This window comes from Chiloscyllium plagiosum, unplaced genomic scaffold (genome assembly GCF_037043375.1).
Source record: "Chiloscyllium plagiosum isolate Xiang-an unplaced genomic scaffold, Cpla_swu_hap1 HiC_scaffold_4, whole genome shotgun sequence".
NCBI lineage: Eukaryota > Metazoa > Chordata > Chondrichthyes > Orectolobiformes > Hemiscylliidae > Chiloscyllium > Chiloscyllium plagiosum.
The window spans coordinates 78719253-78734062 of NW_028270142.1; the positions used below are offsets into that span (position 1 = coordinate 78719253).

General features: G+C 44.7%; 1 protein-coding gene across 3 annotated transcripts in view; it reads left to right on the plus strand.

Annotated features, from left to right (window-relative positions):
• Positions 1 to 5514: 5514 nt before the first annotated feature.
• Positions 5515 to 14810, plus strand: part of atp6v1h (ATPase H+ transporting V1 subunit H) — a 123874-nt gene continuing 114578 nt past the window's right edge. For all 3 annotated transcript variants that reach the window (XM_087986404.1, XM_087986405.1, XM_087986406.1), the window contains exon 1: positions 5515 to 5637. The gene's annotated coding sequence lies outside the window, so the exon portion shown is untranslated. The remainder of the gene's footprint in view (positions 5638 to 14810) is intronic.

A 14810-nucleotide genomic window follows, 5' to 3' on the forward strand; every position in this document is an offset into this window, starting at 1 on the left:
TGGAAATTGGTACCTTTTTGGGAAATAATTTAAACTGATTGGCCTAATTTGAATCTGTTTTTTGTCACTTCCAGGCAACCAGCTATTCCAGTAGCTGGAGCACATTTACATTGTGTCTTATTGAGAACACTTGGTGCTGTCACAGCTTTTAACTCTCTTAAAAGGTATCGTTCACCCACATCTTCATAACAGCAGAATATTTCTTAGATTGTAAGAGATTGGTAAAAGGCAGTGTACAAAGAGACTTCGGTGTCACTAATTCATTGAGGACTAACATGCAAGTTATTAGGAAGGCTAATGGAATATTAGCCTTTATTGCAAGAGGATTTGAGTACAGGAGTAATGAAGTCTTGCTTAAATTTTATCAAAGCTTGGTTAGATTTGTTATGAAAATGTGGGTGTACTGGACCTTTAATAAAGTTAAAAGCTATCAGAACTACCTGTAGCATGTGGTCTAGCAGTTAGTGTGGTTGGTTGCCGAGAGACAAAAAAGAGATTTGAATTAGGCCTATCAGTTTAAATTATACCCTGAAAAATACCAAATTCTAATCAGGTTTGAATTTAGTATATTGACAATCTTAAAAGCCAATGACACAATCTGATGCTCTGGGGGGGTATAAGACCAGGAAAAATTGAACAGTTGGAAGGAGAACTGCCATGCCACCAGCAGGTAGACACTGCCCAAAAAACGCTCTCTTAAAGGTACCTTTAGCGATCTGTGACCTGTGCAGCATAATCCCTAAGAAGAAGTCACAGCAAGATCCAAATAGAAGATTTGACAGCTGGCTGGTTTTAAAAACTAGAATTTTTGGTAATTCTTAACCGGGTGTTTTATTAGATTAGTATTATAGAAGGGAAGATAAAAGACTGGTCAGAGGAAGGAGTTGTAAATAGTTGTTAATTAATTATTCTGTTATACTTTAAGAAATAAAGTTGTTAATTTTTACTTTAAATAGTTCTTGGCCTCTCAAATTTCCACAGATTACTGCACAGGATAAATCTTTTCTGTGTTGCTGGTTTAAATTAAGCAGGAGGGTTTACCCCGTGTCATAACAGATTGCACTTGAAGTATTGTTTGCAGTTTTGGTCAATTCATGTCAGGAAAAATATTATTTTTTCAGAGGAAGTACAACAAACTTCACCAGACTTGTTTCTGGGAATGGTGGGTCTGTTCTATTCAGAGATTGGGTAACTTGGCCTGTGTTTCCTAGAAGCTTACAAAATAATGGAAAAGATAGATGGGGTAGATACAAGCAAAATGTTTCTCTTGGTTAGAGAGTCCAGGGAACACAATTTAAAAGTTGGGGGGTGGGGAACCACTGAGGTCTTAAATGAGAATCTTTTATTAACTCAGAGGGATCGGGGGAGCTCAGTCTTTCAATATGGTTTAGGTAGAGCTTGATAGATTTCTGATAACTGACGGTGTACAGAGAAATGGGCTGGATAAAGGACATGGAAGTCTTTGATCAGCTATCATCATATTGAATGGCAAGACAGGCTTGATGGACGGAATCTTCCCCAGAACCCACATTTCCACTTACCTTTGTGTTATTGACAAATTTGGAAATATTACTTTATCCCCATCTCCAAATCATTGATATATATTGTGAACATCTGGTACCCAAGTACTGATCCTTCAGACACCCTCCATGCCTACAATGTGAGAATGGCCTATTTTCCTACTTTCTGTTTACTGTTCTTTTAGACAATCATTAATCTGTAGCAATACATTATTACTATTCCTTAGGATATTGATGGAAGACGCTTCCTGAAAGAATGGTGGAATTGCAGAATCAATAGTACTCAAAAAGCTGAAATATCTGTAAGGGGAATAAAGGAAACAGCAAGGATGTACCAACTAAGTGCCTTTTTATTTCACGAACTCCCATAGATATGGTCTGCTGAATGGCCTCACTGATACTTACCATGAACTAATCAGCCACAATGGGGTGACTCCATTCATGGCATCCTTGCAAAAAAAAGTCTTAATAGCTCCAACCACTATTTCTGGTCATGCGGATTGGACAATATGTCATGATTTGGAGACATATTGTTGGACTGGGGTGTACAAAGTTAAAAATCACACAACACCAGGTTATAGTCCAACAGGTTTAATTGGAAGCACACTAGCCTTCGGAGCGACACTCCTTCATCAGGTGATTGTGGAGGGCTCGATCGTAACACAGAATTTATAGCAAAAATTTGCAGTGTGATGTAACTGAAATTATACATTGAAAAATTGATTGTCTGTTAAGCCTTTCATCTGTTAGAATACAGTGATAGTTTCACTTCTTTCATGTGTAAATCACAAAACCCTTTTTTTTAAAGTTGCATTCTCGGGTTAGCTGTTAACAATGGTGATAGCTAGACAATATGTTGAAGGTGTTAGCCCCCTGTGTTCTCTGTCTATGACTTGATGTTTAGATTGATTCTAATCTAAAAAGTGAGATAACAGAGTTTTACATAAATTCATGCAGTTTTTGAGCTCAGAGTTCTACATGAATGTATGCAGTTTTTGAGCAAAGTGCAATGTAACTCTGCAAGTACAAATTCACCACACAAAATATGTGTGCATGTGGGTCTTTGTCTGTCTGTCTGGGGTGGGGGTTGTGAGTGTGAGAAAGTGTGTGTGTGTGTAGTGAGTGCAGAGTGTCTTAAGTCTGTGAGGGGGTGCATGTGTGGGAGTGTGTGTGTCTATAAGGGTGTGTGTGGGTGTCTGTGTGCGCGTCTGTGTGTACCTTTGTCCTTGTGTATGTGAGAGTGTGTGTGTGTAGTGCAAAGGTGATCACCTGTAATGTGACATGAACCCAAGATCCCGGTTGAGGCCCTCCCTATGGGTACCGAACTTAGCTATCAGCCTCTGCTCGGCCACTTTCCTCTGCTGCCTGTCCCGAAGTTCACCTTGGAGGATGGTCACCCGAAGGTCCGAGGCTGAATGTCCTGGACCACTGAAGTGTTCCCCAACTGGGAGGGAACCCTCCTGTCTGTTGATTGTTGTGCGGTGCCCATTCATCCGTTGTTGTAGCCTTTGCTCGATTTCCCCAATGTACCATGCCTCCGGGCATCCTTGCCTGCAACGTATAAGATAGACAACGTTGGCTGAGTCACATGAGTACCTGCCATGTACAAGGTGGGAGGTGTTCCCACGCGTAATAGTGGTATCTATGTCCACACTCTGACATGTCTTGCAGCGTCCACTGTGACAGGGTTGTATGGGGTTGTCCTGAGAGCCGGGCGGTTTGCTATGAACAATGATCTGTTTGAGGTTTGGCGGTTGTTTAAAGGCAAGTAGTGGAGGTGTGGGGAAGGTCTTGGTGAGGTGCTCATCCTCATTGATAATGTGTTGCAGGTCACGAAGAACATGGCATAGTTTCTCAGCCCATGGGAAGTACTGAACAACGAAGGGTACCCTGTCGGTTGCAGCACATGTCTGTCTCCTGAGGAGGTCATTATGGTTCCTTGCTGTGGCACGTCGGAACTGGCGGTCGATGAGTTGAGCATCGTACCCCGTTCTTGTGAGGGCATCCTTGAGTACTTCCAGGTGTCCGTCACGTTCCTCCTCATCTGAGCAGATCCGGTGTATGTGTAGTTTTATCAGTGACTCCTCGCCATGGGTCCAGAGGAAGAAAATGTCATCAATGTACCAGGTGTACAATGTTGGTTGGAGATCCTGCATAGAGAAAAAATCTTGTTCGAACCTGTGCATAAAAATGTTGGCATATTGGGGTGCAAATTTGGTCCCCATGGCTGTTCCGTGTGTCTGGATGAAGAATTGGTTGTCAAAGGTGAAGACATTATGATCGAGGATAAAGCGGATGAGTTGTAGGATGGTGTTTGGAGACTGGCAGTTGTTGGTATTGAGTACTGAGACTGTTGCCGCGATGCCATCATTGTGGGGGATGCTGGTGTCGAGTGCGGAAACGTCCATTGTGACGAGGAATGTTCCCGGTTCGACTGGTCCATGGGTGCTGAGTTTCTGTAAGAAATCCGTAGTGTCGCGACAGAAGCTGGAGATCCCCTGTACAATAGTTTTCAAGATGCCTTCCACATAGCCAGAGAGATTCTCACATAGGGTCCCATTGCCCGACACGATGGGACGTCCCGGTGTGTTGGCTTTGTGTACCTTTGGAAGGCAGTAGAAGTCGCCTACACGAGAAGTACGTGGGATGAGGGCACATAGGGAGCTCTGAAGGACTGGATCCAAAGTTCTGATCAGTGCGTTTAATTCTCAGGTGTGTTCTTTGGTCGGATCAGCTGGTAGTTGCCTGTAGTGTTCCTGGTTGTTCAGTTGTCGGTACACTTCCTTGCAGTAATCTGTTCTATTCTGAATGACAATGGCTCCTCCTTTATCTGCTGGTTTGATGACAATGTTGTCATTAGTTTTGAGAGCCTGGATGGCATTGCGTTGTGAACGGGTGATGTTTTGCTCGACCTTGTGGGTACGGCTGATGAATCTGGCATTTATATATTTCCTGACAGTTTGAGCATACATGTCAAGCCCAGGAGAGCGGCCCTCCGGTGGGGTCCATGTTGACACCTTCTTTGGTCGCTCCTCTGCAGATCCCTGTGATGACTGTTCTAGTTCATCAGTGGGCTCAGTGGGATCACTGCCGGCACCTTGAAAGAATTCCTGGAGTCTCATTCATCTGATGAACTCCTCTGTGTCTGCTGCCAGAACAAACGGGTCCATTTTTGTGGTGGGGCAGAAGTTGAGACCCCTACTCAGGACTTCAATCTCTTCCCGTCGAAGGGTGTGGCCCGATAAGTTGACAATAGGCTTCCCCGCAGTGATAATGTTGTCTATCGTGGTTCCAGGGCGGGCTTTGCTATTACTGGTAAGAATGCCAAGCTTCTCCAATTTTTTGTTCTTGGCGTGCATGTACGTGGTGTAGTTTTGTCGCCTTGTCTGTTTGGCAATGTCACGTAATTGTACTGATGTATCCTGTGTGCAAGCTGTGAGTGTGGACTCCATCTGAATTTCAAGGTTGTGGCGCCTGCTGTAGAGTTGGTGCACGAGATGATTGAGAAGTTTACGAGAGTGCGGTGGCAAAGAAGTGAAATTATCACTGTATTCTAACAGATGAAAGGCTTAACAGACAATCAATTTTTCAATGTATAATTTCAGTTACATCACACTGCAAATTTTTGCTATAAATTCTGTGTTACGATCGAGCCCTCCACAATCACCTGATGAAGGAGCGTCGCGCCGAAAGCTAGTGTGCTTCCAATTAAACCTGTTAGACTATAACTTGGTGTTGTGTGATTTTTAACTTTGGACAATATGTGGCATCGTCATCTCTAAATAATCGGATGAATGGGTCTGTAAGGAACAGTTAAGATAACTTGAGAAATTTCGAGAATACAGAATCAGCTTTGATCCACGGTACACAACATAAAACAAAAAGCTGCGGTTTCTGGAGATCGAAAACAAACAACATAAATTACTGGAAAACCCTCCCTCAGAACACCCTTCATTTCACAACCAGCCCCTTTAAGAACGGCAGGATCACGTGATATATCACATGACCTTTCACATGACGGCGATACGTTCGGAGTGTTTCACATCTGCTTCTGTGGGAGGTTTCGCAGGAGGCGTTCACCTTCACCGGTTGATGTTGGAGCAGCTGCCCGTTCTCGGTGTGTAACCAGCCCCTATCCACCTCCGCGCGGCTTGTTATTAATAATATGGCGGCTGTTAGTGTCTGTATGAGGCCGGGCCCAATAATTACAACCCCTGTCAGTGCCTGTATTGCTGTGTAGATTTCGAAGCTTTTCGGATGCTGCCTTAATTGCTGTGCTCTTCCAGCACCACTGATCCAGAAAGTGCCTGTATTATCCTGGGTCCCATATCCCCCACCATTGCCAGTGCCTGTACAAGCCTGGGACCTATCACCCCACCACCGGATAGTACATGTACCAGCCCAGACCTTGTTGCCCCAACCTCAGGCCCTGTTGGTGTCTGTATCAGCTCAAGTTTCATCTCCACCCCCCCAGCCCATGTCTCTGTGTGTGTGTACCAGTCTATGTTCTGGAGTAGCGGTGCTGGAAGAGCACAGCAGTTCAGGCAACATCCGAGGAGCAGTAAAATCGACGTTTTGGGCAAAAGCCCTTCATCAGGAATAAAGGCAGTGAGCCTGAAGCATGGAGAGATAAGCTAGAGGAGGGTGGGTGGGGAGAAAGTAGCATAGAGTACAATAGGTGAGTGGGGGAGGGGAAAAAGGTGATAAGTTGGGGGTGGGGGAAGGATAGAGTGGATAGATGGAAAAGAAGATAGGCAGGTAGGACAAGTCATGGGGACAGTGCTGAGCTGGAAGTTTGGAACTCGGGTGAGGTGGGGGAAGGAGAAATGAGGAAACTGTTGAAGTCCACATTGATGCCCTGGGGTTGAAGTGTTCCAAGGCAGAAGATGAGGCGTTCTTCCTCCAGGTGTCTGGTGGTGAGGGAGTGGCGGTGAAGGAGGCCCAGGACCTCCATGTCCTCGGCAGATTGGGAGGGGGAGTTGAAATGTTGGGCCACAGGGTGGTGTGGTTGATTGTTGCGGGTGTCCCAGAGATGTTCCCTAAAGTGCTCTGCTAGGAGGCGTCCAGTGTCCCCAATGTAGAGGAGACCGCACCAGGAGCAGCGGATACAATAAATGATATTAGTGGATGTGCAAGTAAAACTTTGGATGTGGAAGGCTCCTTTAGGGCCTTGGATGGAGGTGAGGGAGGAGGTGTGGGCACAGGTTTTGCAGTTCCTGCGGTGGCAGGGGAAGGTGCCAGGATGGGAGGGTGGGTTGTAGGGGAGCGTGGACCTGACCAGGTAGTCACAGAGGGAACGGTCTTTGCGGAAGGCGGAAAGGAGTGGGGAGGGAAATATATCCCTGGTGGTGGGGTCTTTTTGGAGGTGGCAGAAATGTCGGCGGATGATTTGGTTTATGCGAAGGTTGGTAGGGTGGAAGGTGAGCACCAGGGGTGTTCTGTCCTTGTTGGAGGAGTGGGGTCTGAGGGCAGAGGTGCGGGATGTGGACGAGATGCATTGGAGGGCATCTTTAACCACGTGGGAAGGGAAATTGCGGTCTCTAAAGAAGGAGGCCATCTGGTGTGTTCTGTGGTGGAACTGGTCCTCCTGGGAGCAGATACGGCAGAGGCGGAGGAATTGGGAATACGGGATGGCATTTTTGCAAGAGATAGAGTGGGAAGAGGTGTAATCCAGGTAGCTGTGGGAGTCGGTGGGTTTGTAAAAAAAAAAAAAATGTCAGTGTCAAGTTGGTCGTCATTAATGGAGATGGGGAGGGAGGTGTCAGAGATGGTCCAGGTAAATTTTAAGGTCAGGGTGGAATGTGTTGGTGAAGTTGATGAATTGCTCAACCTCCTCGTGGGAGCACGAGATGGCACCAATGCAGTCATCAATGTAGCGGAGGAGGAGGTGGGGAGTGGTGCCGGTGTAATTACTGAAGATTGACTGTTCTACGTCGCCAACAAAGAGACAGACATAGCTGGGGCCCATATATGTGCCCATGGCTACCCCTTTGGTCTGGAGGAAGTGGGAGGATTCAAAGGAGAAATCGTTAAGGGTGAGGACCAGTTCGGCCAAACGAATGAGTGTGTCGATGGAAGGGTGCTGTTGGGGACATCGGGAGAGGAAAAAACGGAGGACTTGGAGGCCCTGGTCATGGCGGATGGAGATGTAGAGGGATTGGATATACATGGTGAAGATGCGTTGGGGGCTGAAGAAACGGAAGTCTTGGAGGAGGTGGAGGGCGTGAGTGGTGTCTTGAATGTATGTGGGGAGTTTCTGGCCTAGGGGGGGATAGGACAGTGTCGAGGTAGGTAGAGATGAGTTCAGTGGGCCAGGAGAATGCTGAGACAATGGGTCGGCCAGGGTGGTCAGGCTTGTGGATCTTGGGAAGGAGGTAGAACTAGGCAGTGCGGGGTTCCCGGGCTATGAGGTTGGAAGCTGTGGGTGGGAGATCTCCTGAGGTGATGAGGTTCTGTATGGTCTGGGAGATGATGATTTGGTGATGGGGGGGGTGGGGTCATGGTCGAGGGGGCGGTAGGAAGAGGTGTCCTCGAGTTGGCATTTGGCTTCAGCGGTGTAGAGGTCAGTGCGCCAGACTACCACTGCGCCCCCTTTATCCGCTGGCTTGATGGTGAGGTTGGGATTGGATCAGAGGGATTGGAGGGCTGCGCGTTGAAGGTGAGAGTTTGGAGTGGGGAAGGGGGTTAGACAGGTTGAGGCGGTTAATGTCCTGGCGGCAGTTGGAAATAAAGAAGTCAGGGCAGGTAATGGGCCAGTGCGGGGTGTCCAGGTGGATGCAGTGTGTTGGAGGTGGGCGAAGGGGTCCTCGGAAGGTGGGAGGGAGTCCTGATTGTGAAAGTAAGCTCGGAGGTGGCGGAAGAAGTGTACCAGTCTATGCCCCATCGCCTGGTTACAGTCAATAACAGACTGGCCTAGACTTCCTACACTTGTCTGTCTGTTCTAGTCTAGGCTCAGTCTCCCCATTTCCCTGTCAATGTTAGTAATAGACTGAACCTTATTGTCTCCCCCACAAGAACAAGGGGACAAAGATTAAAGTGATGTGAAAACATTGAGTAGATGTGAAATGTGCACTCAGATGCTGGCATGGTGTAGGCCGGTTCAGTTGAGGTATTCAAGAGGGCATTGGACATCATTTCGATAGAAATAGTGCATGGGTATGGACAAAAGCTGGATATTGTCATTGGTAATGACACTTGTTTGAGGAGCTGGTTTGGCTATGATGGGCCAAAGGTTTCCTGTATCAGTTTGGATTCTGCACTAACCAGGACTCCAATTGATTTTCTTCTTTGCCTTGAATACCAGTCCAGGCTTGTACTCACTGGGCTGCTTGTGTTTTTACTCCTCTTAACTTGCTTCAACCCACCTTCTGTTGAGCTGAAATATCTTGTGGTGTTTTGACAACACTACTGTCTCATTCTTTGAATAAGGTCACTAGTTATTTTTTTTCTCTGAAATAAGTATGAGTGTAACTAGTATGGGTAAGATTGCTAAATAATATTAATGCGAGAATGGTTCCATTGTGGTCCTTCAAAAAGGAAACCTATACCTAATTGCACAGCATTTAATTTGCATATTTCTAGTCTTTCTTCATAGTAAAGCTTTTTTTTTTGGTTCCGCAAGAACTCCAGCATCCCTAATAGGAGTGCTGAGAATTGTATATGTTATTTTAACTGCAACCTAACCAACCATATTCAGTATTAGCCAAGTGCATGTTATGCAGTTGCTTTTTGCTGAGGTATGTAATTGAGAATTATCAGGATATAATGCATGTGTTTGATAATATTAATTCACAAGTTAATGTCTTGTGGTGTTATGAGTGATTTGTTAGCTTGGATAGTAAATTGGCTAACCAACAGAAAGCAGAGAACATTTTTCCAGCTGGCAATATGCAACTAATGGTGTGACACGGTCCTCAGGACCACAACTATCTACAATCTATAATCTAACGATTTTTAAATGCAGGCATAAAAAGTACTGTATTTACTGATGGCACTAAAATAGGTGGGAATGTAAATTGCAATGAAGAAATAAGAAATTTACAAATGGACGTGAATAGAGAGATGAATGGGCCAAAAATTGGCAGATGAAGTTTAACATTGCTAAATGTGAGGTTATCCATTGTAGAGCAATAGAAAGGCAACTTATTATCTAAAATGGAGAGAAACCTCAGGGTGCTTTGGTGTAAAAGGATGAGGGTGTGTTCAAGTATGAATTGCAAAAAACTAGTATGCAGGTACAGCAGTTAATAAAACTGATCTGAATTTTGGCATTCATTATTATTGGAATAAAATTACAGAAATGGTGTTGCAATTACACAAACCATGAGTGAGACCACACCTGGAGTACTGTGAAAATTTTGGTTCTCTTGAGAAGGGTTGCACTGGAGGCGATTCAGAGAAAATTCATGAGATTGATTCTAGACATTATTCTTTTTGTGCATCTGTTGATTAAATGGCAAGAGGAAAAGTGTGCATCAGTCCCTTGAGTGTTGGTTGTTAGTTATCTAAAATAATATATAACACTAATGAAACATTAATCACTGTGGCAACACCATCAATGTTGTAGCGAAGGGATTATTCATGGTCAACCAATCTCAAAACTACTTCATGCTAGCTGAAGAAAGCAAGCACCACCAAAAATTACCTTCTCCAATATGACAATGGGCAGACATTGTCTAGTTGTATTCTGGATGCAAAACCGTGTGGGTCTGGTACTTTTCATTTTGTAAGTTTGTGTATTCTTGTTAAAAAATTGCTGAAATTTAGATATACTGTGTGTGAGAAGTTTAGGCCAGAGTTCTAAACTTTGGTTTAGAAAACTAACTAGTAAATAACAATATGACAAGAATTCTGTTTAGACAATAGCTTTTGTAATTACAAGGCATTCCAAAATGTGTTGTAGTAAATGAATGTCCTTAAAGTAATCGTAGGGTAGACCAATTTGCATGAAAGCTTCCACAAGCAACATAATGAACACTGAGGAATTAGGAATTAATATTGGATGGGATTTGGGATTTCCCCACTCTTGTCTAAAATAATGCTATTTGGTCTTGCATATTTTCTTGGGGCAAATATATTTTTCATCCAAAAGACTACCGCTAGTACTGCATTAATGCCTAGCTTTTATTTCTGCGCAGAAAGTCCTGAAATTGAACTTGAATCCATAAAGTTGAATCAGATGAGAGCTGGCAACTGAGTTACAACTGTCACATGTTAATAATATATGCAATTTATGAAGAACAAAGCAATACTTGTATGTGCTTTATTGCTAAAATTTGTAAACGGTGTTCAATTGGTATAGTAGCTACATCTCTGGCTTGTCAGCAATTTTTAGTAGGCAGCAATAGTCTCAAATGTTTCTTCAATGACTTTGAACATGAAAGGGAATGATATCAATGCTATTATGCTGTCGACGAAGAGAAAGAAACTCCCATTTGATACAGTGCAAGATGTTTGTATGATGAGCATAATTCATCACCCAGTTTGTACTGGCATTTTTTCACTGGTGTTTATAAACTTCAGTCTAACTGTGTTGGTGGCTATATGGTTGCATTAGTTGTATTGCAAATATCTATGATTCATGTGTTTTAGTATAAAACTTTCCAAATGTTAGAGTAAAAATAGGATAAATGCAATTGCACATTGAGGTCCAGTGCACTTTAAAAATTTGGGACTTTTTTTTTTGCTTTAACACCTGGGAAGGTAGCACACATACAAACAATTAAAATATTGGACTTTTTGTGATTGCCAGAACAGCTAAAGCAAATAGTTTAGAAAGTTGACCTTTGTTTAAAAAAAATAGTGGTTATACTATAAAACAGTGGCTCAAAATATGTGCAATGCTTGGCTCTCAAGTTTGGCGCTCAGTCCTTCAGGACTACCTTAAGAGCTTTCAGTCATTGCTAAAGGACAGCCTGGAACAGGCTGTGTTGTCATGTGCCAAAAATAGGCCACTTGACCCATTAAGGAGAAAGTGAGGACTGCAGATGCTGGAGATCAGAGCTGAAAATTTGTTGCTGGAAAAGCGCAGCAGGTCAGGCAGCATCCAAGGAGCAGGAGTATCGACGTTTCGGGCATGAGCCCTTCTTCAGGAATAAGGAAAGTGTGTCCAGCAGGCTAAGATAAAAGGTAGGGAGGAGGGACTTGGGGGAGGGGCATTGGAAATGTGATAGGTGGAAGGAGGTCAAGGTGAGGGTGATAGGTCGGATTGGGAGCGGGGGTGGGGGCGGGGAGGTCAGGAAGAGGATTGCAGGTTAGGAAGGCGGTACTGAGTTTGAGGGATTTGACTGAGACAAGGTGGGGGGGAGGGGAAATGAGGAAACTGGAGAAATCTGAGTTCATCCCTTGTGGTTGGAGGGTTCCTAGGCAGAAGATGAGGCGCTCTTCCTCCAGCCGTCGTGTTGCTATGGTCTGGCGATGGAGAGTCCAAGGACCTGCATATCCTTGGTGGAGTGGGAGGGGGAGTTGAAGTGTTGAGCCACAGGGTGGTTGGGTTGGTTGGTCCGGGTGTCCCAGAGGTGTTCTCTGAAACGTTCTGCAAGTAGGCTGCCTGTCTCCCCAATATAGAGGAGGCCACATCGGGTGCAGCGGATGCAATAAATGATGTGTGTGGAGGTGCAGGTGAATTTGTGGCGGATATGGAAGGATCCCTTGGGGCCTTGGAGGGAAGTAAGGGGGGGAGGTATGGGCGCAAGTTTTGCATTTCTTGCGGTTGCAGGGGAAGGTGCCGGGAGTGGAGGTTGGGTTGGTGGGGGGTGTGGACCTGACGAGGGAGTCACGGAGGGAGTGGTCTTTTCGGAATGCTGATAGGGGAGGGAAATATATCCCTGGTGGTGGGGTCCGTTTGAAGGTGGCGGAAATGACGGCGGATGATACGCTGTATATGGAGGTTGGTGGGGTGGTAGGTGAGGACCAGTGGGGTTCTGTCCTGGTGGCAGTTGGAGCGGCGGGGCTCAAGGGCAGAGGAGCGGGAAGTGGAGGAGATGCGGTGGAGGGCATCGTCGATCACGTCTGGGGGGAAATTGCGGCCTTTGAAGAAGGAGGCCATCTGGGTTGTATGGTATTGGAACTGGTTCTCCTGGGAGCAGATGCGGTGGAGACTAAGGAATTGGGAATATGGGATGGCGTTTTTACAGGGTGGGAGGAGGTGTAGTCTAGGGTGGGAGTCGGTCAGTATATAGTAAATGTTTGTGTTGATTCGGTCGCCCGAGATACAAGTGGAAAGGTCTAGGAAGGGGAGGGAGGAATTTGAGACGGTCCAGGTGAATTTGAGGTCGGGGTGGAAGGTGTTGGTAAAGTGGATGAACTGTTCAACCTCCTCGTGGGAGCACGAGGCAGCGCCGATACAGTCATCGATACTGGCACCACCCCCCATCTTTTCCTCCGCTACATCGATGACTGATTCGGCACTGCCTCGTGCTCCCACGAGGAGGTTGAAGTATTCCAGCAAGGCTCAACACAAGCTGAAGAACAGCACTCATTTTCCATTTGGGGACTCTGCAGCTTTCAGGACTAAATATCAAGTTCAATAAGTTTAAAACGTGAACTCTGTACTCTACATCTTTTATCCACATCCAAACCACAGGCCCTATCATGATATGGGCTGCTTTTGGCTTAGCCAACTCATTTTCACCCAAATGTGATCCCCATCATCAGCTTTTTCTTTCTCCAAGACATGGTATTATCCATTCCTTGGTATCCATCGCGCTCTCCAGCACCTTCAGCATACGTACAGCCTTTTCCTGACAATCAGTTCTGAAGATAGATCGGTGGTCTCAAAACTGAGACAGAAATATTGCTCACTTGCATGTTCTGGTTTAATGGCAAAACTACATAGGTGGTGGTTTACTAAACCTTCAATTTTGGGAAGATATGAAATGATGACTACATATCCACCTGTAATTATTAGCCTATAATGATTGGTAGAATAGATTGTATTCAACTAACAACTTTTAAATTCTTGATGAAGGGCCATGGAGACCCAAGATCCTACAGTGTAAGATTATATAGAGTAAACTAGAAAGGATCTCTTTTCTTTTAGCTTCTATAGATCTTGATCATTATTGGCTTGTAGTAACACCCAGAATATGAAATAGAAATCTTGATTTCTTAAAACATTTAATTGTTTAAATTCTTCAAAAATGGGCACTTGCCAGATTTTGAATTGGCTGCTATTGACCACAATGAGCAAGTTGATGGTTTCTACTAATTTTCAAATCAATGAAAAGTCATCACTTCCTGAAATGTGGCACTGCTTGCAATGTAAGAACATTCCAGACAAGACACCATTAATATGTATGTGCAACACAAAATGATTTTGGATGAAAATGTCATTGGTCTATTTAGGTTCCATAGATGACACAAATTGGAGTTGCAGTAAAGATGATGTTTGGAGCATGGTCCCTTTCCAGACTGAAGAGATTCTCTTTGGCTCATTAAGTCCACACTGACCCTTTGAAGAGCATCCCACCCAGATCCAGACCAACCCTGTAACTACACGTTTAATATTGCTAACCTACCTAGCCTGCATATCCCTGGACATTATGGACAATTTGCTATGGCAAATCTACCTAATCTGCACTACTTTGGACTGTGGAAATAAATCCACACAGACACGGAGTACGTCCAAACTCCATACAGTGACCCAAACCTGGAATCAAACCCCAGGGTCCCTGGTACTAACTCAGTAGTGCTAACCACTGAGCTACCTGAGCCCATGGCATGCTTGCCTTTTTTACTTGGGGCACTGAGTATAAAAGTTGGCAAGTCATGTTGCAACTGTATAAAACTTCTTCAGATAGGCCACATTTGGAGTAGTATATGCAATTAAGTTTGCCACATCATAGGAAGTATGTGGAGGCTTTGTTGAGGTTGCAGAAAAAGTTTGAGGAAGTTGTATGAATTGGAGTGTGAGAGCTATAAGGAGAGGTTGGACGTACTTGGATTGTTTTTGCTAGAGCGCTGGAGGCTGAGGGGTGATCTGCTAGACATAAAATTGAGAGGGGTGGATAGTCAGTCTCTCTCCCATGGTGGAAATATCAAACACTAGGAGGAGTAGCTTTAAGGTGAGAATGGAAAAGTTTAAAGAAGATGTACAAGGAAATGTTTATTTACACAGGATTGTAGGCACCTAGAATATGCTGCCAAAGAAAGTGGCAAAAGTGGATATGATAGCAAAGTTCAAGAGGCGTTTAGTCAAACATGTACAGGCAGATGTGATCAGTTTGGAATAGCATCATGGTCAGCACAGACATGGTGAGCCAAAGGGTCTGTTTCTGTGCTACATTGTCC